Here is a 25,368-nt window from a genome sequence, read left to right as displayed (position 1 = left end):
GCTGTCAGTCTTCTATTTTGCAGGGGTAGGAAGAGAGGCGGCATTAGACCACAGCGCCAACCCCTGGTTCGGCAGGTAATTACCATCATCTGATCCCTCAAGCTGTCTTCCATGTGCACACGTGGGACAACAGGTATTTCACTTCTGGGGTGCAGGATATCATATAGAAGGCCTAGAATTATACAGCTAGAGCTCCATTTTGAAGCCTCAGTTGCTCTCCTTGGGATATATAATAGTGAGTTCCAGACAGGCTCTCTTTCCCAGAGTCCACTGTAATGGGACTCCATGGTGCCCTCTAGCAACCTGGTGGACTTCCACTGTATTATTTGAAACATTGCTTTGTTTTTCCTTAATATGTTTTAACGTCTTAGATGAACCAGCTCCTGTCTGTCAGTAACACCTTCTACTCCCAACTAGTGTTGCTATTTGGGTTTCCTTTACAGTCCCTAATTATGGTGCCACCATAATTAAAACAGATAAAAATTAGACATGCTGTTAATATTATGGTTATTTTTTGAAAGAAGTTGATTGGACAAACAAGGAGCAAATGTTACATAACTATGTACCATGGTTGTCATTATTTCAAAAAAGAAGTTTAATCTTTTAGGCAAATCCAGTGCAAAATATTTATTTGAAAAGGTCAGTGGTCCCGTTTCATTTGATTTTTCTGTTGAAGGTTCATTTAATGAAATAAAGTCATACTGACTACGAATTAGGCACTCCTTCCGTTTCAGAGCACCTGGGTCAAGTACTAATGACTCGTTCAGTTCTCCTTATTGCTTAAATATTGCTGATGAAATGATATTTTTCCTATTTTATCGATAATGACATCCTTCCCACTAATGTGCAAGTTCCATGAAATAAAACTGTGAAAGTGGACCTTTGTTTTCTTGAAATGTTGAATTGAAAATTGAAATGTTATGTACTATGGTTTGCCATACTTAGCACTTACCACCTCTTCAAGGTGTTTGGTGACCTGCCCACCTCTGCCAATCTTGTCCTCCACCAACAGATGACAGGAAGCTTCCCAGGAGAGTCAAGGCGATGCCCAAAGTCAACATGTGTTTTTATTATTAATAGTGCAAAAAGGGAATCAATTGAAGCTGGATTGTTTTTCGCCTTTCTAATAATTAAATAGATTGCACTCATTTTATGTAAATGCTGTAAATCTAAAACTAAAATTAAATGTTCTAATTGGTTTCTGTGGGAAGAGTGAAACAGACTTAAATTGATTGCTGGTAATGGCCTTTGTTAAGCCGCCCTGGTCTCGTTCAATAGGGATTTAACAAAACCAATTAATTTGTGCTGCTTGACAAGATGGCGCTGCTTTCCTTTCCATTTCTTCTCCCAGCTGCTTACAAATTCATATGCAGATGAAAAAATGAAATGAATTACAGGAAGGTGAGCTCATATTGTTTAAACTTTGGCCACACTGTTTCTGTCTGTTTCAAGATTTTCTGCAATGCCGTATATTGAGAATGCAGTATCGTTTTTAATATTAAATGTTTAATTGAGTGCTCAATGGCTGGCGCTTTACCGTGCCTTTCTGGTGACACATGCCATACCATTCCATCGATACAAAAAGAGCAGGAATTGTATTCAATATGGCCCTTTGGTGGCCCAAGAAAAGAGATATTTTATAATGGCATATATGACAGCGTCCCCTCATTTATAAATCATTGGATGACACAGCAACAACTTAATTTTCTTCTGTACATTTTCATACAAAGGATGTAACTCAAAGTGCTTTACAAGATGTCGAAGAAAAAGTGACAAGAGTAGAAAAAGAAATTAGAAATAGAGTAAAATTAGAAGGAATAAATGACAAAAATAATAGATGCAAATAAATAAATGCATAAATAAACTCCTTTCTCTTTACTCTGTAAATATAACACCAAGTCATGTTACTTTTCAGATGATTCTGCACTCGTGAGACGTATTGATAAAGAGGGAGCGACAGAGGAGAGGAGCCAGGAGGGGAACAAGAGATGAATATGGAGGTGGTGCACTCCTGCAAGTACTTGAGGTTCACGTCAATGCTAGAGTGGACTGGTCTCACAACACAGAGAAACTCTATAAGAAAGGGCAGAGCATAAATAATGTATGTAACTCGATAACTTCCTAAAAGGACTCGGCTCCTGTTTCATGACTGTGATCTAGTACAACATCCATAAAACAGCAACTGCTGCACCGATTCTGTGGTCAAGCTCACAATCTTCTGTATCTTGCATTGGTGAAGAAGACTTCAAGTACTTGAACATCCTTGCTGTGGTCAGCCGAGTTCATCCTTTACAGCCTGAATGGAGCAAAGAACTTAACCTACGGTTCTGAGGTTCTAGGTTTTCTCTCGGCTGCATCACTATCAGGATCTTTAAGCACATTTGCTTTTATCAATACTCTCATGCTTAGTCAATCTTCAATAAAGGTGTGTTTGGACTTTTTTTGAGTGCTTACATTTGTTGCCTTTTAACCATTTGCTGATTTTTTAAATTTTTTACCACCTTTCCTCATTTTTATTTGCACATTCTTTCACTTACAACTTTAGTTGTGTTCTACCTGATCAGTTTTTAGGACTACCTTGGGCAAATCTTACAACGTTGTCTCATTTCTGGCTACTGGGGTCACCCATATGAATTCTAGGTAATTCACTTTTCTAGTGTTGGATCAAGACCTCTATGCCCATTGTAGGTGCCACATGAGTGGGACAGGCATCCCGGCCAGAAGAGGGGATGATTCCTTACGTGGACGGGAGGCTCCAAGTAGGCAGACAGGCATCCTGGCTGAGAAGGAGAAGGGGATCAGACCTGGAAGGAAGGACCAGAAGGGATGGCGGACAGCCCATTGAAGAGGGAAGTATTTGCCCGGGGATATTTTATTTCCCCCCAGATGGTAGATGGCAGCAGCCCTCCATGAAGGCGCCCATTTGGGATCCAGCATGGAATACTATGAGATGTAGTCCGGCAATACATCCCTACTAGGGACCATGGGTGCTGCAAAGGGGCGCTGTAGGGAGTTGGGACTTCCATGTGACCTGGAAGTACTTCCATCAAGCAGTGGCCCTGTCACCAGAAGTACTCCCGGATCCATAATAAAAGGGACCGCTTTCCCTTATCAGGGCGAGTCGGAGCTGGGAGGATGTAGAGCAACACTCAACTGGAGGAGGGCAGTGTGGTGGTAAAAGGAGAGTTATAATGGAGGGAGTGCTTGTGCAACTTTGTGAAGGAATTGTATAATAAAACTTCCATTATTTGAACCTGGGACTTGGTGTGATCGTGTTTAGGGGTTTGGGACTTGCTGATGCCCCTATTTTCATCACAATTGTCTACTACCTTACCATCTGGGTAAGGAATCATCCCCTTTTCTGGCCGGGATGCCCGTCCCGCCCATGTGGCAACTACACCATGAAAGACAAACCACCACCAACACCAACATCCCTCACCAACATTTAATATTATAGCAGAACCGCATCTCCAATATATGGGCTGATCCTCCCATGAGCACCTTAATAAACTGAATGGCAGTTACACTCCAAGTTTAAAGCCCATATGTCCTGATTGAGAGTCGTCCATTTTCTTACTACACTTATGGCTTTCCCCATAATGCTGTTATTAAAGAACTGTCCTAAATTCCAAAGTTTTCTGCCCCTATTTAATGTATCTCAGGATTGAGTGTAGTCTGAGATGATCTCAGCACCATTGAGCACAAGGTCCGTAACTGACCTCAGGTGGAAAAGCTGGTTCGTCTCAAGCCATAGTCAAGCACTCTGAGCCCGCACTCAGTGAAAAGCACTACGCAGAATTAAATTAATTTCAATATTCACACCTGGCCAGTTAGAAGTCACCAATCAACCAGACAATCAAAAGAAAAGACACACATAGTCACATTAAAAACATGCAGACTCCACCTGACAGTGAGTTGGGCAGGACTGAAACCTCATCTCCTGGATTTATGGGGAAGCAACATTAACATCTTTATGACTGTGCTGACCACAAATAGCCTAAAAAGATAAAAGAAAAACCCTGAAAGGAGCCGAGCACACACAGTGAAGGATCATATGAACCTTAAGATGTTTATTAAGGTACTGTAGAAAAAAAGGGGTATTAAAAGGAGGCAATCAAGCACTTCAAAGAACGAAATCTTCTTTTCATAAATTTCTAGGAATTCCAAGATACTGTAAAAGAAGCATTTTATTTATCATGGACTATTTTGCCACTTTGGAATTATTCTATAGATTTAGTATCACTTGACCCTCAGCGATCACCAACTGGTAAAAAATGCCTCTGGAAAGAAACCTAAAAGGGCAAATTAAGTGCAAAAGGAAGTAAATTAAAACATGATGAAAAAGGTCTTTTCCCCGAGGATCACTCTGCTGCCACATCTGTGCAATCTCCGTAGCATCGCTCTCACCCTCATTAAGAAGCGGCCTTGTTTGTACTTAGGCCTTCATTAGAGCACTTTGCTTTAGTAATGAAGACTTTCCACACGGCAAGGAGATGCATGCTGATCAAACACCCTGAAGAAAAGAGCCCAGTTTTATAAATCCTTGATCTTAGTGAGGGAAAATTCTCATGTCTGCGATCCAAACTACAACAACTAGCAAGACTGAGAATGACAGGAGAGAGAGGCCCTCTGAATCCATCAGGGATTCTCCTTTTGCCAGTGGTCCTCATCTCAATACATCCAGGGGTCAAGCTGATAACCCTGATATTGACTTTCTTTGATCACTTTTTGGCCAGTCTCATTAAGTCTTATGAAGTGGATGTGATGTGCTTAATCTGGTGGAAGAGTCCTGGCATGTTGTGGAGGCAGAAAATGAAACTTCACATCCCCCATGATGCTGATGTGAATCTAGCATATATACATAAATATACGACCTTCTATAACCCACTTAAAAAGGTTCAGGGCGGAAAGGTGCTGGAACCAATCCTGGCAGTATCAAGCGCAAGAGCCATTCCAACACAGGGCACACTCATTCACTCACCCATACAGGTCTAGTTAAGAATTACCAATTGACCTAACATTAACATCTATGAGCGATTGAGAGGAAAACTCACTCAGACGATGCAAACACCAAAAAGACAATGTCTGGGCACAGGGTTTAAAGGATTTTTAAAGCAGTAGTTCTAACCAGTACATCACTGTGCTGCCTCAGCTTCGTATCAGTCAATGTTTTCTTCATTAGCATTACTGCAAAGTACTTTACAGGGTTACCCTGTGTTCTAACGAAGATGTCCAAAAGCACACATTTTGCAGCAAGAGCCTAATTTTCATAATTAAATCCAAACTGGACATACTTCAAGAACTTATTTATTCATTCATTTTCAAAGCCCTTTTATTCCAACACAATATAATAGGAAGCCAGTGACTATCCTGGCACTAAAGTAGGAATCACCTCTGGACGTACATACAATTATGCAGTCTGCGTGATTTAACACTCAACTTCCTTCTGACCATGGGAGGAACCTGAGAAGAAACACTCTGTACCCTGGGAAATACAAACTCCATAAAGACAGTGTGATGGGGCCAGGGATTTTTCCTTAGGAGACTACGTTGTGGGAAATGACATCCTTCACATATTCTACAACTCTTTGATGGCCAGTGTGATTTTCTATGCTGTGGTGTGCTGGGCTGGTAACATCACTTCAAGAGAGGCCCACCAAATAAACAAGTTGATTAAAAGGGCAAGATCAGTTATGAGACACACTCTGGACCCCCTGGAAGGTGTAAAAAAGGAGAGAATTAAAACAAAACTGAATGCCATTATGAACAATGCTTTGCATCCTCTCTCTGTGACACACCAACACTGAGGACTTTCAGCCAACAAATTATTCACCACTAATGTGTCAAAAAAAGCAACTAGGGGTCCTTTATAACAACAGCAATATGCCTGCATAATGCTTCACTATTCCTTCTTTATAATTTTCTTGCTTTATAGTCATTCCAGTGTGTGTTTGTATATTTATTAGTTATTTATTTTGCTTATCTATCTATCTATCTATCTATCTATCTATCTATCTATCTATCTATCTATCTATCTATCTATCTATCTATCTATCTATCTATCTATCTATCTATCTATCTATCTATCTATCTATCTATCTATCTATCTATCGTGCATTACATACGTATCTATCTATCTATCGTGCATTACATACGTATCTATCTATCTATCTATCTATCTATCTATCTATCTATCTATCTATCTATCTATCTATCTATCTATCTATCTATCTATCTATCTATCTATCTATCTATCTATCTATCTATCTAGCCATCTGTTTTCATTCTAATTCATCTCCTGGTCCTTTCCCTTTTTACTTTTTGATGTCCTGACTCGAGGAAACAGATGAAATCATTTTTGAGATTAACCAGGAGATGCAGGAAAAAGGCAAAACAAAACAAACAAAAATTAAACAAAGACCAAAACCCGGACGAGAGGCAAGAATCAAAGTCAAAAATCAGGCCAAGAAGTCAAAACATGGCAAGACACCAAGATTGATTAGCAAAAGTTTATTTTTTACTTTTTTCAGGATTTTTCTGCAAATTGGGTAAAAGCCTGGTGCATTAGGCTCACCTTTTATCCTATTCGTGCCAATGAACTGAAGGTCACGACCTCAGAGACCACGCCCCTAGAAACATGGGACGCAACCCTAATGACAGTTATGCAAAATGGCATTTAATATGGAAAATAGCAAAAGAACCTTAAAAATCAGCCCTGATCATGACACATGACCTGCCATTCTCCTCCACCTTAGAAAAACAGTCAGAACCCAATAGCATTAAAATAATAAATCCTGTAAGTCGAAATACCAATACAAAACAGGGAAACAACACATGAACCTTTAAATGAGCAATAGTAATGAACAATAATTTTTCATTTTACATCTACAATGACCTACTCAAGTAGAAGGAGGCTGCGTACAATTCCATGGCAAAGAGCTGAGATTTAGCAAAGCTCTTTTATTTCCCTTAGGTGACTGCAGCTCCAGGCGCTGCAGCATTTGGGACACAACAAAAAAGGACAAAGCAGTGGAGCCAGGAGCAAAGCCCATGTGAGAATACACCAGTATTTTTGGCTTCTAACCAAACTTGCAGAATATCCTGCTTTCTGCCTGCATTGATTATTTCTCCTGACATTAGAAAATTGTGAAAAATCTCGCAATGTTCTTCCTTGAGCTACATTTCAGAAGTGAAAGAACAGAGTTTTGCTTTATCAGGGTTTTTTTCTTCTTCTTGGAATTACTTCAATATTTTGGTCTATTGATAAAAATGAAGGCGGATTTCTGCATCTGCATTGGACTCAGAAAGTACTCAGACTCCTTTACTTTCTGATTTAGATTTAATTGTAAATGGATACATTTCTGATCTACTGTACATTTAAACATAATAACATAACAAAATCACAAATTGAAAAAAGGTTTTCAGAAAGGTTTGCAAAATTTATTAAAAATCAAAACCTGAAATGTCTCATTTATGTACGTATTCAGTCCAGATTGTGCATCCTGCTAGTTTTAATACTCCTTGAGATGTGATGAGAACTTGATTGGTGTCCACCTGTGTCCAACTGAACTGATTGGACATCGTTTTGAAAGTCACACACCTGTGTTTAGAAGGTCCACAATTCACACTGCCTGTCAGGACAATAACCAAGCCATGAGGTCCAAAGAACTCTCTGCAGACCTCCTCGATCAAATTCTGGTGAGGCATAGATCAGGACAAGAGATTAAAACCATTTGTAAAGCTTTGAGTGTTCACAGGAGCATGGTGACTTCAATATTTGAGAAATGGAAGAAGTTTGGAACCACCAGGACTGTTTTTAGAGTTGTCAATGTGGCCATAATGAGTATGTAGGTAAGAAGGGCCTTGGTCAGGGTGGTGAGTGACATTAACCCAATTGTTACTCTAACAGAGCTTTAGAAGTCCTATGATGAGACAGGAGAACCTGTCAGAAGGGCATCCATCTCAGCAGTACTCGATCAATTAGTAGTTTTAGCTTCAGTTTAGTTTAACCCAGATATTCTGTATATGTATTTAATTATCATTATCATTCATGGTGGCTCCGAAATCTGTACTATCTTCTACTTTCTCTGCTGTTCTTTTTCTGGTTTTCTGTGGTGTGGCGATCTGCACCACCACCACCTGATCAAAGCTCCATGCTGTCCATACATTGATGAATTGAAGGCCAGAGATCCACATAACCACCATCGTCTAATTCTTCCACGTGGAGCATGAAAACCATGAGGTTTGATTGAGATCATTTATGTTAGGTTGAATACCTAGAGGGGGCTGGGTGGTCTTGTGGTCTCAGAATCCCTGCAGATTTTGTTTTTTTTTTCTCCAGCCTTCTGGAGTTTTTGTTTTTTTTGTTTTTTTTGGTCCTCCCTGGCCATCAGACCTTACTTTTATTCTATGTTAATTAGTATTGTCTAATTTTTTCTTTTCTTTTTTTTTTTGAGCTACATCATTTGTATGAAAACTTGCTATTTAAATAAATGATGTTGTTGTAGTTTTTGGTGAGTGGCTATACAGAAGCCACTGTTGAGGTAAACACATATGAAAATCAGCTTTGAGAGCATGAGGAAAAAATATGCAGTCTGAAGAGGCAAAAAAATGAACATCAGGCATTACATCTGGTAAAGAACCGGGATCTACTCATCACCTGCCTAATGCCATCCCCACAGTGAAGTATGGTGGTGGCAGCATCATGTTATGGGGGCGCTTCTCAGCGACAGGGGCAGGGAGACTGGTCAGAAGTGAGAGAAGGAAGAATGCAGCCAAATACAGAGGGGTCCTGGAAGAAACCCAGCTTCATAGTGCACACAACCTCAGTCTGGGGCAACAGTTCAGCTTTCAGTATGACAATGCCCTGCAGCATACAGCCAAGTCAATGCTGGAGTAGCTTTGGGAGATATTGCTGAGTGTACCTGAGTGGCCCAGTAAAAGCCTAGCCTTAAACTTCATAGAACATCTATGGTGAGAACTGAAGATGGCAGTTTACAGGTGCTTCCCATCCAATCTAATGGAACTTGAGAAGATCTGTTAGAAAGACTGGGATAGGCTAAGCTGCCCAAATTCAGGTGTGCAAAGTTTGCAGAAATTTAGCCAAGAAGACTTCTACAAGGTACCAAATCAAGGATCTGAATATATACAGTGTATGATGAAGAGATTCCAGTTTTTGCTTTTTTAATACATTTGCAGACCTTTCTGTTAACATGTCTTCCCTATGTCATTTTGAGTTATTGAGTATAGATTGATTTACACAAATGACAAGCTTATCTATTTAAAATAAAAAGTAAAACACAGAAAGTGAAGTTGTATGAATACTTTCTGAATCCAATGCTGTTTCTTTTTATTTTTTTTTTATGCTCTCATCTATCCGCATTCTAAACCAATTACAGGGTCATGGAGAGGTGGCCTATTCATAGCAGCAAGGCCAATGCTGCTGATGAATGTTGTAGATTTGTAGATTATAATTCATCAGCTCTGACTAACGTCCTAATCCAGTGCACTCACTCACTCACTCACTCACTCACTCACTCACTCACTCACTCACTCACTCACTCACTCACTCACTCACTCACTCACTCACTCACTCACTCACTCACTCACTCACTCACTCACTCACTCACTCACTCACTCACTCACTCACTCACCTGCATTCACTGCTTTTGCACAGCTTTAATGCCTCTGATTTAGTTACTTGCCACCAAATAAGTGATAAATATGGCACTACAACCATTTGAGAAAATATTTTTATATATGATATTCTTTAGAGTCCCTGACAGCCATGTGCTATGTGTGGTATATTGTAGTTCTCTCTCCCATCAGTAGAAGTTCACTGAACTCTTACTGTAGGTCAGTAGTCTCCTGCTCTTTATAGCATTGACTTTGCTGCCATCTATACCTTAAATGACGTAACTGCAAAAGATTAATTTCCATGTCTTCAGTAGTACTAGGGTGTTGTACCGTGTTAGCCATTATGAATGTAGAGAAAAGCCAAGCAAAATGACACCTTTTATTGGCTAACTAGAAAGATTACAATATGCAAGCTTTCGAGGCAACTCAGGCCCCTTCTTCAGGCAAGATGTAAACATGATGATTACATCTTGCCTGAAGAAGGGGCCTGAGTTGCCTCGAAAGCTTGCATATTGTAATCTTTCTAGTTAGCCAATAAAAGGTGTCATTTTGCTTGGCTTTTCTCTACATGTCTTCAGTGGACTGTTAGTTACTCTCTCACTTTGTGAAAACCTCTTGAAAGACACTTCTTTGTTTATCTGGCCATCAGTAGCATGAGATGAGTTGGAGTGGGGTCTGGTGTGTGGGGGTAGCTATTCTAAAGAGATTTAAAAAATGCAACTTAGAAAGAACAGAGGCCATTCTGCAACAGACCAATTAGAATCTCTCAGCTGTTTCCAAACTATCAAAAGGCGACCTACGTGCCAGAGCAAAACATTCATTAGTGAAGTGACTGCCATTACAAACACAGCCAAAGCTCAGCTGTGCGTCTCACATTCCAGAAGATCAGATAGTCACAGGCATGCAGTGTTGATTCCACAGAGTGAATGCCATTATAGTGCCTTTTACACAGTTTGGCCTAGCAACTAAAATGTTGAAGGAGGTCACATCATGTACCATTGTAGAACTGAAATTGTAGAAAGGTGCTGTATAAGATAAAGATCTGCTGATTGTTTGATTCCTGTTGTAATGTATACTTATGATTTACAAACATATCAGGTAAATTAATGGATCTGTCTATCTGTCGGTTTTCGAATCATAGGAAACCAATATGTATACTGTTAGGGTACTGGACCCATTTAGACTTAACCTATTAGCATGTCCTTGAGCCAGAGATGGTGGAGGAAACACTAATAGAACATGTCAGCTCCACACAGAATGCAGACAAAACAGGCATCAGAATACTGTGAGACTTTATTGCTATCTGATGTGCCACCATGCTACTCTAAACAAGCACTGTATTTGTAAAGTGTGAGTAAAATAAAGTTGACGTTACAGTACAAAATAAGTAAAACATACATTACACAATATAAAATGAGAAAAAGTGAGAAAGAAAAAAAATCTGAGGAAAAGAAGTTCATTAACTTTAATTATGGTGCACCCATCATACTTTACAGACAATCTACTATATAATATAACACTGAAATATGTATGTGTATGGGCCTGGTCCCTTGGAGCAATCTGATTGGTCAGTTTGGTGAAACACACATGTAGGAATAAAGGCATATGAGGCATTCTGAGAGAGTCGCCTAGAAAGATGGGAAGCAAAACAGTGGACAGGAGGCGAGCCAGGTGCTTGAAAATGACTGAGAGCAGGCTTTATGGGAAGGGACTCAAGAGAGGGAGTGCTGGTCAAGAGAGGTTCTGACATATGAGGATACTGAGGAAAGGCACTGGAGGTACATGTTGGGCAACAAGCAGTATGGCTAGTATAATAAGAAGAAGAACTGTGATAGATTGGTGCCCCATCCAAAATGAATTTCTAGCTTTTACCCGATGTTGGTAGCATAGGCTTCAGTCTCTGTATTTGAAACTGTTATGAGACGTCATATTATGGAAACAAGATGAATGCTGGGCTTCAGAAGATGGCACAATAGTTATCACTGTTGATTCACAGCTCCAGACTCTCTGAATTGGTTATTGTCTTTGGGGAGTTAGCATGATCTCCTTATGTCCACATACTGTTGCTCCCCACCCTGGGTACACATGGTACACATCAACAAGGCATGAAGTTCAGCTTAATAGACAACACAAAAGTGGCCTTGTAAAAGTGAAGTGTTGGCGGAGTGCTTGTGACTATGCCTTGTGTGGGCCCTACAGCATTGGCTCCTGTTCTACACCCTATTGCAACCTGGTAGTCTTTGACCACCCCACCACCATTAACTGAATTAAGCAAGTTCAAGTGTGTAGAGGATTGGATGCTGTAAACACCCTTTAGGTAACATTTCCATCAAAAAAAAATTTACATCACATTCTGTCTGGATGGTTGAAATTCCAAGATGCAGCCACCCACCTTCCCTCCCCCTTTTGTACTGAATCATATTTAATCTCGATGCTCAAAGCTCAAAGGGGGACCCATACTTCCAAGCTAATGTTGATAAATCTAAAGGCTCGAAACTCAAAGGAGGAAGAACCATCTCTGATCTGTATGTTCGAAAATCCAAGGGGGACCCGTGCCTCTGATCTAATGCTGGTAAATCTGGATTTGAAAAACTCAAAGAAGGACCCCCGGCTCTTATAAAGTGTTAGTAAATCTGGATGCTCGAAAATCGAAGGAGGACTCACACCTGAATGCAATGTTAGCCAATCTAGATGATTAGAACTCAAAGGAGAACCCACACCTCTGATCTAATGCTAGTAAATCTGGTTGCTCAAAACTTAAAACTTGAAGAAAGATCCACACCTCTGATCTAGTGTTAGTCAGTCTGGATACTTGAAACTGCCATGGGGACACATGTCTCCGATCTAATGCTGGTAAATCTGGATTCCCAAAACTCAAAGAAAAACCCACGCCTCAAGTGTTAGTAGTTTGGATGTTCGAAGCTCGAAGAACCACCCACACTTGATCTAGTGTTAGTCAACCTGGATGCTCGAGATTCGAAGGAGAACTCACACTTGCTCAAAACTTGAAACTTGAAGAAAGATCCGCACCTCTGATCTAGTGTTAGTCAGTCTGGATACTTAAAACTGCCAGAGGGACACATGTCTCTGATCTAATGCTGGTAAATCTGGATTCTCAAACATCAAAGAAGGACCCATGCCTCTGATCTAGCGTTGTATATCCGGAAGCTCGAAACTTGGCAGAGGAGCTGCATCTCTGATCTCTGGTTACTAAAACTGGACACTCAAAACTGCCAGAGGGACCGCACTTGCTGATCTGTCATTAGTAAATCTGGTCAGTGGCATGTCCACTCTATTAAGAAATCAGACTTACAAAGAGAGTACTGACACTTATATATTTCCACTTCAGGCACTGGTTAGACAAATTATGACACAGAGTAAAACGTTTTGTATTATTTATTTTCCATCTCCTCAGTCTGTAGAGTTTCTCAGTCATCTGGTGGTCCAGAAATGGAAAAGGTTGAAAACCGCTGGTCTAATTTACTGTCACTGAGGTTAAGATGACCACTTACACATAATAAAATATGTCTGTGGTCAGGCTTAAGAAGAATTCTTTAGGCAGAATGAGAAATGCAATATTCTTAAAACAGCATTCATTTAAAATACTTCCATGGTACATGTGGGGCGATGGCTCAGTGGGTCACTAATAGGCCCCAGTATGGTTCTGGGCTGCAGTTCCTTCAGTGTGGTTCTTAAATGTCTACCCTGTGATTGTTTGGCATGCCTTCACAGAATGCCGATACACAGTCTAAGTGCATGCAGATACTTGTGTTGTGAAAACATGCTGCGATAAAGTGGCATCCACACAGGACTCGCTCCTACTTTTTGCCTGTTACTGTCAAGCTAGGAGAAGATGGATGGGTGTTTGGTGTTTACACAGGTGGCTAACAGTCAGAGTTCACACATGACATCTGAACTGATGTCTTTGAAGTGTCCTGACCAAGACCTCAGCCACTAGGCCATGCTGCCTATACCATTCCCGAGAGGAGCGTTTCTTCATCTATCATTGCCTTCTTTATTGCGCTCCTTTACAGCACATATGGGAGGCCAGAGTAGCACTCGCCTGGCGTCCATGTGTCTGCACACCTGTGGTCCTCTGGGGTGCCGTCCCTTTATTCAAACGACAGCTGCTTTCTGGTTTTTGACACCCGCCGAGGTCACACATACACATAATCTGATTACTCCTTCTTAATTTCTAATTCATTTTCTTCCCACCTCTGAGCAACCGCGACTAAAAGACTTCAGAAGGGCAAATTAAAAACTGCTAAAAACAATTTTAATAATTAGATTCACGGAGTTCTTATTGTGTGCCGCTGATTAACAGCAGATGTGTTACATTAAAAAAAAAGGACATTCTGGTAATAACTGGAGCGCAGGCAGAAATGCACAGTTTTTCGTGAATTTTTCTACAGCAGTGAATCCCAGGAGACTTGTGGAAGTTCACTCTTATAATGCCGGGCTGTAGTCTTGGCAGGTTTATGGGCCACTTTAGGCCTCAGAACATTCAGGGTGAATCCAGTAGGATTTTACTTTATTCCCAGCAGACATCAGCCACAGCCACATGCCAGTCTATGCATGCAGGAAAGCAGAGACCTTGAGGCAAAAAAAAAATTCTTTAGATTGTGTGGCTCAAAACAAGCTGAACAGTGTCTTGGGCGCCTTTCATCTTTTGCAAAAGAAACAGTTTTCTGTTGGTGTTCACTGGCAGCCATAGCCCAACCTAGCAGCAATAGAATCCACCCTAGAGAGTCCGGCACAGGGCACAGTCACCCAGGTTTGTGATTTAAGAGTCAAAGTGGTGGCATGGCCCTGGACCTCATGAGCATGTTCATGGCCATCCTCCATGCAGACGGAACCACAGCTGAGATTCAAAACTGGGACGAGTCACTGCAATTATTTAAAGGTTCAGAAATGGGATTTATGCAGGAAGACTCACTTCATTATGAACGATTCCTTGGTGCCACGCAGAACCACTTTGGCAGTGGTTGTTCTGGAGCATACATGGTGTTCGGAGACCTACAAACATGACTCCTACTGTAATATCAAGACTGTCACCCCGACAGTAGCAGGAGTGGTGAACATATAGAAGGGCCCAAGTAAAGTTCAGAAAGATGATGAAGCAGTACAGGGAGGACACTGGCAAGCATGCACACACGAGGAACACCAGGAGCAAAGTAGGAACCAACTGGGGGTGTCAATATATCAAAAACGTGCACACATTTGACCTGTCAAACCAGGCCTGCCTAGAGACATATGGCAGCAAATCTCTGAGGTCACTGAACTATAATAATTGTGGGGGCTGCATAATGATCAATGATGGAACAGAAAGGAACATCACGGCACAATCGTTCACAAACTGACATTCATACTGGGCTCACCAATATGATCAATAAACTCCATCTTTCCATCCATTCTTTAAACCTGCTTAATCCAAGTCTGGATTGTAGAAGTTAGAACCCATTTCAGGAGCTTTAGCACCAGGTCAGGAACCAACCCTGAATGGTATACCCTGACACTTCCACATGTCCATTTTAATTCCAATCAATCCTGTTATCACCACTAGAGAACTGAACTGTGTCTGAATGTGACAGCCTCAAATTTAAGCAAACTACCTGCAGTACTAGGGTGTGTACACGCTAGGGGGTCGCTATCGCCCCATTAACCCCAACAGACAGATGCTCTGGACACCGAGTAAAAGTCCCAAGACGTATTTTATTCTTTAACATCTTAGTAACAGTGCCTAAGTACCACAGCCATAATAGCACAGGTAAATAAATGGTAAATTAAGCACAAATATAATAAAATGTAATTCTCCCCCACACCTCCCGTTGTCTACCTCCTCCCGACTCTGGCTCACTTGCTGGGTCTCCAGCAGACCTTTAAATAGTCCTTGACTGGCTTTTTTCTTCAGCCCGGAAATACTTTGGAGCTTCCGTCCTCGTGGACCTGGTAGTACTTCCGGGCAAGAAATAAGGCACAAGTCCTCCTGTCCCTTTACAGCTCCCCCTGGTGGTACCCACTGCACCCAACAGGGCTGAGCAACCGAACTCCATGTCCCAGGATACCCTGTAGGAATCCAGGATGGCACTATATTCCAGGGAAGCTGCCATCTAGCGTTTTAGGGGAGGCAGTGTCCAAAGGTGTCTGCCTTCCATCATCCTTAATAATAATAATAATTCATTACATTTATATAGCGCTTTTCTCAGTACTCAAAGCGCTATCCACACAGGGAGGGACCAGGAAGCGAACCCACAATCTTCCACAGTCTCCTTACTGCAAAGCAGCAGCACTACCACTGCGCCACCATCTCTCACAAGTGTTGTACCATGTTAGCTATTTTGGATGTAGAGAGAAGTCAAGCAAAATGACACCTTTTATTAGCTAACTAAAAATGATTACAATATGAAAGCTTTTCAAGGCAACTCAGGCTCCTTCTTCAGGCAAGATGTACCTGAAAGTCATTATTATTTTAAATATTCCCTAGTGTTGTGAATTATGGGATGGGCTTGCCCCAATGTTGACCACCTGCTCCTAATAAGGTCTCAACTAGGCCCGGTCATCTGATGCTAGTTTTCACTTTGTGGCCCATAGCTTAGATACATGCAATGCGGTTAGTTGACTCAGCCTGCCAATATTACATTTCGCTTTGGCTCTCATGTATGACATTTTCAATTCCGTCAAATAATTTTAAATTAGAGGAGAGAAACCAACAGCAGAGTGCCCCACAGCACAGCATGTCACTGCTCTTAGGACAAGTTCAAATTTCTATTTAAAACAGTGATGTGTATTCCGAGAGCTCTCTAATCTTACAGGCAATGGTCAGAAAGTCAGCACAAACTTTAGGGTCGCCATTAGCGGCTGCCTCCGAGTCATCTGGCTCTGCATTCAAACGTGAAAAATAGTAGACATGTCAACAAAAGAGAAAATCAAAAATCAGGGCCGCCTCCAGCCGCTCTGCAGGCCCCATTCACACTTCACACCAGTGAGTTCACCATCTGCGGTGACACATGCTAAACTTGCCACAGCGGGCCAAATGTTTTACATAACAGAACATACTCAAGTCCATGTAATTCAAGTCAAGCTAGAGGGGGCTGAAAACAGCCCTGAGCGTGGTCCTAGTCTGTCTCAGGGCCAGCTCACACGTCTACAGGGGGCCACTTTCAAATGGCCAATTCATTCAACATGCATGTTGGAGAGGGACTCTGTAGAACGTTTGTAAGATCACGGCATATGTGATGGGATATGCAGCCCAACATCTTGTTCAGGCATTGATCCTGTCACGTCTGTACTACTTAACTAACAGGAATACCTGCACGTGCCATCCAACTGTTACAGATATTTTAAAATGCAGCAGCATGTCTTGTAATTAGCCAAGTAAGATGGATTTGATGTCACTCCTCTTTTCGCCTCATTCCACTGGCTTCCTGTAGCAGCACCAATCGCGTTAAAGTCCTTGATGCTTGCCTACAGAAAAGTCATTTATATGGAGGCATTCATAAGATCCTTTTCTTCTTTACGCCCACTGGGGTCCACAAGTGAAGGGAGTCTGGTGATACCACCTCAATGTGCCATCAAATCTCATGGGTAACTCCTCACTGGTAGAATGAGCTGCCCACCTCCATCAGAACTGCCTACTCCTTAAAGAAGCATTTGTAAGCAGTCTTGTTCTGTGAATATCTTTCTATTAATAACACAAGTTTGATGTGATTAACAACAAGCAGTCTTGTCTTATTCTGCTTGGAGTTCTTCACTTATGATGGTCAGTTTTGTAGCAGTGTGACACAGTCCCCAGTTAGATGTTACTCGATTATGTTGACCCCTTTTATAAGTTGCATTGGATAAAAGTGAATAAATATTAATGTAAATATAAAAATTCTATGACCCAGGAGGTAGAGGCTCACATCACAAATCAGCCGGAATGAAACAGGCATACAACAAGGGCATTAGAATTTAGTTCATTAAAAAAATCTACAAGCTAACTTTGGTAAACTTGAAGAAATCAGGCACTATCATTTAATTTAAGATGTCCAAAACACACTGTTGTGGTATGTGAGATCATGGTGGGTGGAGGGAAGGTTGGACTCTTTCATGTATTTGGAGAGCAGAGTTACACAGGATGCTGACTGTGTGGATGAGGTGAAGCCGAGGCTGGCCATTGACATGGCAGGGATGGCTAAGTTGAAAAGGATATGGAAAGTCAAGTCAGTCAGCACCACCATGAAGCTGTGTTGATGAAAGCCTTGGTCTTCCCAGTAGCAATGTAAGGATGTACATCCTGGATGCTGAAGAAAGAAGAACAGAGAGAGACATCCAGGTTTTCAAGAATGAAATCAGTATCAAATGGTTTAAGGTGTGCAACGTGCCAATGTAGGTTCTTCTACAGGAAACCATTTTCCCATCCTGCCACTACATACATGACAAAACAGTCCCTTCCCAGTCCCAAAACAAATTCAGTGTAGATTGAATCATGAGTTTTCTCAAATGCATGAGTCAAAAAGTTCAAACATGAGGATGTTCCTCTAGGCCTCCTCTTGAGTGGTCATCGCATCACCATTCCTCTTTGTTGACCAGCAGCTGGCCTTTTATCTTTACAGGTACAGTATGGCAGCCATACCACATGTACTTCAGAACAGGTCATCCAACTAAAGCTATGCACGTTTAGGTCTGGCTGGTACTTGAATGGGAGACCAACCAGGAAAAGCTTGGGCTGCTGCTAGAAGAGGTGTAGGCTAAGCCAGTAGAGGGCACCTACTCTGTGCTCTGAATGTGGATCCCAAAACCCCAGTGCAGTGACGAGGACACTGTGCTATAAAAATGTAATTGTCCTTTGGATGAGAGGTCCTGACTCTTTGTGGTTGTAAAAGATCGCTGGGCATCCTTCATGAAGAATAGGGTGTGTCTCAAAGTCCTGGCTAAATTGCCCACCACGGCCTCCTAATCATCCTCTGTCTCTAATTGGCTATCTCTCTCACCACTTTCCCATCTAATATTTAATGTGTGGTGAGTGTACTGGTGCAAAATGGCTGCCATCACATCGTGCAGGTGGATGCTACACATTAGTGATTGTTAAAATGGCTCCCCAGTTACTATGAGTAATGAGAAAAGTGCTATATAAATGTTAAGAATTATTAATATTATCTTATGTGCCCGTGTTAATCCTCTACATTCTCGGTCAGTTGATTTAAAGTAAATGTGACTCAGTTTACACACCATCTGGTCCTACAAACATCGTCCATTTCTCAAGGTATTTGTGCACAGGACTGGCAAGAAACATCAAATGACTCCAACACAGTACGAATCAAAGAAAGGCCTAGAAAACGTAGAGGAATAAAAGTTGAAGAAAATGGATTCTTCAACCTGAGCCATACCAGAAAAATGAAAGTACATTCAAAGCAAATGTGTTTTACTTCAAAAGCTTCTTCCCTTTTAAAAAATACCACAATTAACAGTAGACATTTAAATGAAATGTCGGGTGCAGAAGGCCACAGTTGTAACATTTAATTGGCGCTGAGGTGGTTCAGTGAGGGTCGGCCTGATGTCAGCAGAAGCAGCTCGTCTTTTACATTTTACACCTAATTGCCCCCATTCATTGCTTGCTTGTGTATGTTTTAGCTGCCCGTACACCCAAATTAACTAAACAGATTGTGCGTCACCTTCTGGGGTCCCCTTTGGAGTGTCCAGCATCAGCTGAGAAGGACAGCAAACATTGGAAGCTTTCAATTAGGCAGAGGATGGGACTCGCTGAACCGAAGGTTGAAGCTTATAAACTGTGTGGCCTCCAAACACTGAAGCTGGGCTTGTAGGATGGATTGGTGTGATGGACAAGTGCCCACAGGTCTGGTCCATGCCTGCCTTTGGTGCTGAGCCTGCTCTGGAATCATGTCAATGGCTGCCTAAGAAGGTTTTAAATTTCCTTTGCAGTGAGGTATTTGTCAATGTCCATTTGTCTGGTCCAATTGTTCACAATTTAGGACTCCAGCAGCACGGCACAGCTTTACCCTTTAAATATGAACACATTTCAAAACATTGATAATAAAGACTAAACACAATTTTAAGTGTGACAGAGAGCTTTCTGTGGAAATTAACTCTACACTGATGATTCAGTGTTATCAGTCTTGAATTTTTGTGACCATTTACAGAGACTGAAGGTCATTTTGGAATGTAATTTTAGTCTGAATAGATAACAAGCTCAATGCCAAGACAATGCCAGCACTTGAGCTTTCTTCATTCATAACTTGACTTTCAGGGCCCAGAGTTAGTACCACTTAATGGATCTGGGATCAGACTGGGGGTCTGTCGCCATCCCTCCCTGTGTCAATATGAGCTCTGTGTGGGTGCAATCCTTATCTCACAAATCCTCATGACACGTTAACTGGCACATCTGACGTGGCTCAGCATGAGTGTGGGCTTGTATTGAAGTGCAGGATGAGCAAACAGGAGAGTAACAGGTCACATGATCAAAGTATCCAAAATCACAAAGAGAGTTAGAGGATCCCATGTGTTAATTTAGAATACATTCTGCTTCCAAAACATGGAGACATGGCTGAAAGTGGCATTGCACAAATGCTAGAAAGTTATGCTTCAGTCAAAACATCATACAATACAATACAATACAATTTACTTGTGTATAGCCCAAAATCACACAAAAGTGCCACAATGGGCTTTAACAGGCCCTGGCTCTTGACAGACCCCCAGCCTTGACTCTCTAAGAAGACGAGGAAATACTCCCGAAAAACCCTTGTAGAGAAAAAATGGAAGAAACCTTGGGAAAGGCAGTTCAAAGAGAGACTCCTTTGCAGGTAGGTTGGGCGTGCAGTGGATGTCAAAAAGAAGAGGGCCAATACAATAAAATACACTATACAGAACAAATCCTCAATACAGTATAAAAATAAAAATTTTAGAAGTACGTAGAAGAATTTAACAGTAGATGATATCACATAATATGATTTGGATTTGTTTAGAGTCCTGGAGACCTCATCCATCAAGCTGCCTCCCCCATTTGGCCATTCCACGGCTGAAACAGCGCTGGGCCAGCCAATCCGATGAAAGGACCCCTCTTTCCCATGATTCCTGCGATCCTCCATCAGGGATGACTTTACCTTAGGCAGGCAAAACAACTTGGCAGGTGGGCCGTGGCACCAAGTGCCACATTTGAGCACCGAGAAGAGAATACATGCATTGTGGCGGACTTTAGGGATCTTCATATCTCAACTTGATGTTATTTTGGACAATCGAGGTGACTAGGATGGGTGAGCTTGTTGGGCTGAATGGCCTGTTATCATCACAATTGTTCTAATGTTCTAAAGTTTAAAGTCTTGAATGTGAATAAGCAAATGGGTTTTGTCTGTGCCCTGTGACCAAATGACATCTTCTCCTAGGCTGACATTGTACACCTGCTGCTGCTTGGATCAGCTCCAGCCCCCAAAAATACTATTGTGGATAATGTTGGCTCAAAAATGAATGGACAATCTAAAGAAACAAAGACAGGTAATGTCTTAGTTTAAGGTTGATGAACCGTTGTCCACCAAACATTACGTTTCCTAACTGCAGCCATGCTGGAGATGAGGTGTTTCTACTCTGAAAAATCAGTGGCGTGCAGCACATGGCTATCTCTACTTGAAGATATGACTTTGAAATTGTATCCCTGTCATTGAACTTTCTTTGTATATACCTATGGTATGTGTAGCTATCTCTGTCAAGCAAGATCTACTCAATCAGTCTTGGCCAAAATTAATAAAACTGTAGCTTTTTACAAAATTAATAACAGTGCTTAGTCTCATTGGAACTGTAGGATTCATTTTGAAGCTGTCATGTCTGCAGATCCATATTCTAATACACACACATACATACTGTAGAGACAGACTTCACTTCCAAAACACTCACTGATTTCTCTCTAAAAGTGGCCAAGAATACCAAAGCATGCAAATCACTGAAAAGTTCTAACCTGAATTTTTGACCCCATCAAAGTATATTACCCATCACACTCCTATGGTATACATAGCTACCTCTGTATAGAAAAATCTGTTCAAAGCCAGTAGTAGGCTTGTCACATTTTTCATTCTAAAAGTTTGATTTGCATTGAATTGATAATTTTTTGATAAATCATGTCCACACATTATATCTCTTTGAACATACATTTTGACTTCTCAAGTGAAGTAGGTAACCTGTGCTTAGAGATATCTAAAATGTGCAAATCTATTGAAAATCTGGAAGTTGGAATTTCAACACCAACAGCAGTGTTAGTATACTGTATTTTCACTTATGTTTATACATTTACACACACATTCAAACATTCATATAAAACATAAATCTATAGGCAGGGAAAGCCATGCAAGTGACTGGGCTGCTAAATCCTTGATATCTATTGCCCTCTAGTGTTCAACAGACAACCTTGCACCACATAACAATACAAAGATTCCTTCCTTGTGATCCGAACCCACAACTTTCCTACAGTAGCATTGCCATTGCTGTTTTTAAATCCACTCATTCATTCATTTTCTAAAGCTATGTTAATGTAGGGTGGCAAAGGATTAGGTTAGTCAAGAAGAAGGAAACAACCCTCAATGAGAAATCAGACCACTTCAAGTGTATTAAAATCCCATTTATATCTATTTATAATAGTTATCTATATTTGAATAGATATGAAGAGTACTACATGAATTGAGGATAGATTATAGTTTATTGGATTAACAGAAAATATGCAACATGCATCATAACAAAATTAGACAGGTGCATAAATTTGGGCACCCCAACAGAGATATTACATCAATACTTAGTTGAGCCTCCTTTTGCAAATATAACGGCCTCTGGACGTCTCCTATAGCCTTTGATGAGTGTCTGGATTCTGGATGGAGGTATTTTTGACCATTCTTCCATACAAAATCTCTACAGTTCAGTTCAATTTGATGGCTGCCGAGCATGGACAACCTGCTTCAAAGCATCCCATAGATTTTCGATGATATTCAAGTCAGGGGACTGTGACGACCATTCCAGAACATTGTACTTCTCCCTTTGTATGAATGCCTTTGTAGATTTCGAACTGTGTTTTGGGTCATTGTCTTGTTGGAATATCCAACACCTGCGTAACTTCAACTTTGTGACTGATGCTTGAACATTATCCTGAAGAATTTATTGATATTGGGTTGAATTCATCCGACCCTTGACTTTAACAAGGGCCCCAGTCCATGAACTAGCCACACAGCATGATGGAACCTCCACCATATTTGACAGTAGGCAGCAGGTGTTTTTCTTGGAATGCTGTGTTGTTCTTCCGCCATGCAAAGCGCTTTTTGTTATGACCAAATAACTCAATTTTTGACTCATTAGTCCAAAGCACTTTGTTCTAAAATGAATCTGGCTTGTCTAAATGAGCATTTGCATACAACAAGCGACTCTGTTTGTGGCGTGAGTGCAGAAAGGGCTTCTTTCTCATCACCCTGCCATAGAGATGTTTTTTGTGCAAATTGTGCTGAATTGTAGAACAATGTACAGATACACCATCTGCGGCAAGATGTTCTTGCAGGTCTTTGGAGGTGGTTTTTTTTGGTTAATGATTCTAGTGCATTGACTTTTATCTATGATTTAGGGTTCCTTCTTTGGCTTTGACGACTGTGTTACCGACCTCCTGGTTACGAATCTTCCCTGTTTTTCCTTTCACGTCTTACCTCCTGCTCCTTTACTGTCTTTTTAATTCAGGGCAGAACACTTCATGGGTTCAGAGATCACTAAGAAGAGTGCAAGTTTGGTGACTCTGAAGCCAAAGGCTGATCCTAAAAGTGACCCTGAGAATAGTGTTAAAGCCATCTCTTGCCTGAGAAGGAAATTAAATGAAACAGAAGAGGAAAATATGGGGAAAGGCTTACTGGCAGGGAACATATGGCATAATGACTGAACCATGCAGTAAAAGAAAAAAGCTAGAGTGAGGAACAGGAGAAAGAATGGAGAAGAAAAACAAAGTCAAAACTGGAAGTCAAAAAGGAGTGTGGTGTAATATAAACCAAATATCAAAGTCAAGGTGTTATAATTTGAAATCCTTAAGTATTGTTCTTCTCAAGCAGTTTTAACGATCAAACACTTTTTTATTGGGTCCTAAATTTAATTCTGAAATTTATTTTATATTTTTCTGTATATTTCATTAGTTTTTTTTTTTTCAATTTTATCCACCATTTTGTTTTCATAGCAGTCACTGCTATGTTTGAGTCCTGCTGTTAGGACAGCAGCCTATGTGGGTGGCTATGGCCGTGTCCTCTGACCTAAGAGAAATCAAGAACCTTTGCCTCATCTGAGTTTTACATAAAAAACCTTTTTCTCAAAACAACTTTTTGCTCAATCTAATTGTTTTATGATACTTTGGTTATGCTTATATTTGTCCTCAAAATTAGTATCTCATTTATCGCTTGTTGATTATACTCATTAATCTCTCCGTTTTGACTCTTTTTCAGTGCTTTACTCTTTTCCCGATCTGCTTTCAAACTCTCATCAGCTTCCTGACACAATACAAGGAACATATTAATTTCAAGAGGCAGAGATCAAAAATACAAGAGAATCAAAAATTGTAGCATTTTATCCAAGTCTTAGATTCAAAATGGCTGTCAAGCTGACCTTTTAACCCTTCACCAATGATCCCTTGATGATGAAAGCCTGAAGGCCACACCCCTAGCAACCAGGAACTGCACCATGATAATGGAAACAAAGTAGAGATGCCCAGCATCAAAACAAAACGCATCAAATAAAATTTTAAATGAGTGCTTCAATCAAGAAAAGATCTACAGTATTGAATTCCTGGAGTATAAAAACCCCAGAAAAGACACACTTGATGATTTTTATACCAGAAGGAAAAACACAAAAAATATATAAAACTTTACTTGTAACAGGGGCAGGATTGCAATAAAATTAGAAAAATAGGAGGTGAGATGTCACAGCATTTTGGTGGTACTAGAGTAGTATTTATATTTGTACTTAACAGATAGGATCTGATTTAAGGGAATTCTCCATCCAAAAATGATACTTTTTAAATATATTACTTACCCCATGTACTTTTTAGTGGTAGCAGAAATAAAGCCAAATCTCATGTTTTCATGCAAATAGAGAGAGTAGTAAAAACAATAATTCAGGGGTGCCCAGCTCCAGTCCTGGAGGGCCGCAGTGACTATAGGTTTTCATTCTAACCCTTTTCTTAATTAGTGATCTGTTTCTGCTGCTAATTAACTTCTTTTGAATTAATTTTAATTGACTTGGTTTTTAAGAAATGTTTCCCTGAATTTCTTCATTGATCCTCTGAATTGCTTCATTTGTTTCCTTATATGGCACCCAAACAGAAGTGAAATGTGAAGTAAGGGAGCCAACAGAAGACCAACTAAGTCAGGGCCTCAAACTCCAACCAATTTCACTCCAACCAGTTGCTTAATGAGGCACCTATTGTTGTTGTTAATTAAACCCGTTCTTTAATTCCGTGGCTTGTTGCTGCTCTCGTGGTGCATTAACAGACATTTCTGAAATTGTTGATTTTCTCTTTTCTAAGAGCAGATTAGCATTCCTGAGGCCTTCACCTTTCTTTATTTTCAGATATTGTATGATGGTCACAGTTTGCTGGACCTGTTTTGGCTCATTTTGTATCTCATTATTGTTTGGCTGCTAATTAAGGAAAAAGAAACAAATAAGGGGTCTGAGTCTTCAAGAGCAAGTCAAATAAAATGAATTAAAAAGAAGTTAATTAGCAGCAAAAACAGGTCA

Source organism: Erpetoichthys calabaricus, chromosome 14 (genome assembly GCF_900747795.2).
Source record: "Erpetoichthys calabaricus chromosome 14, fErpCal1.3, whole genome shotgun sequence".
Classification (NCBI taxonomy): Eukaryota; Metazoa; Chordata; class Cladistia; order Polypteriformes; family Polypteridae; genus Erpetoichthys; species Erpetoichthys calabaricus.
Note: the sequence above shows the minus strand (reverse complement) of the source record.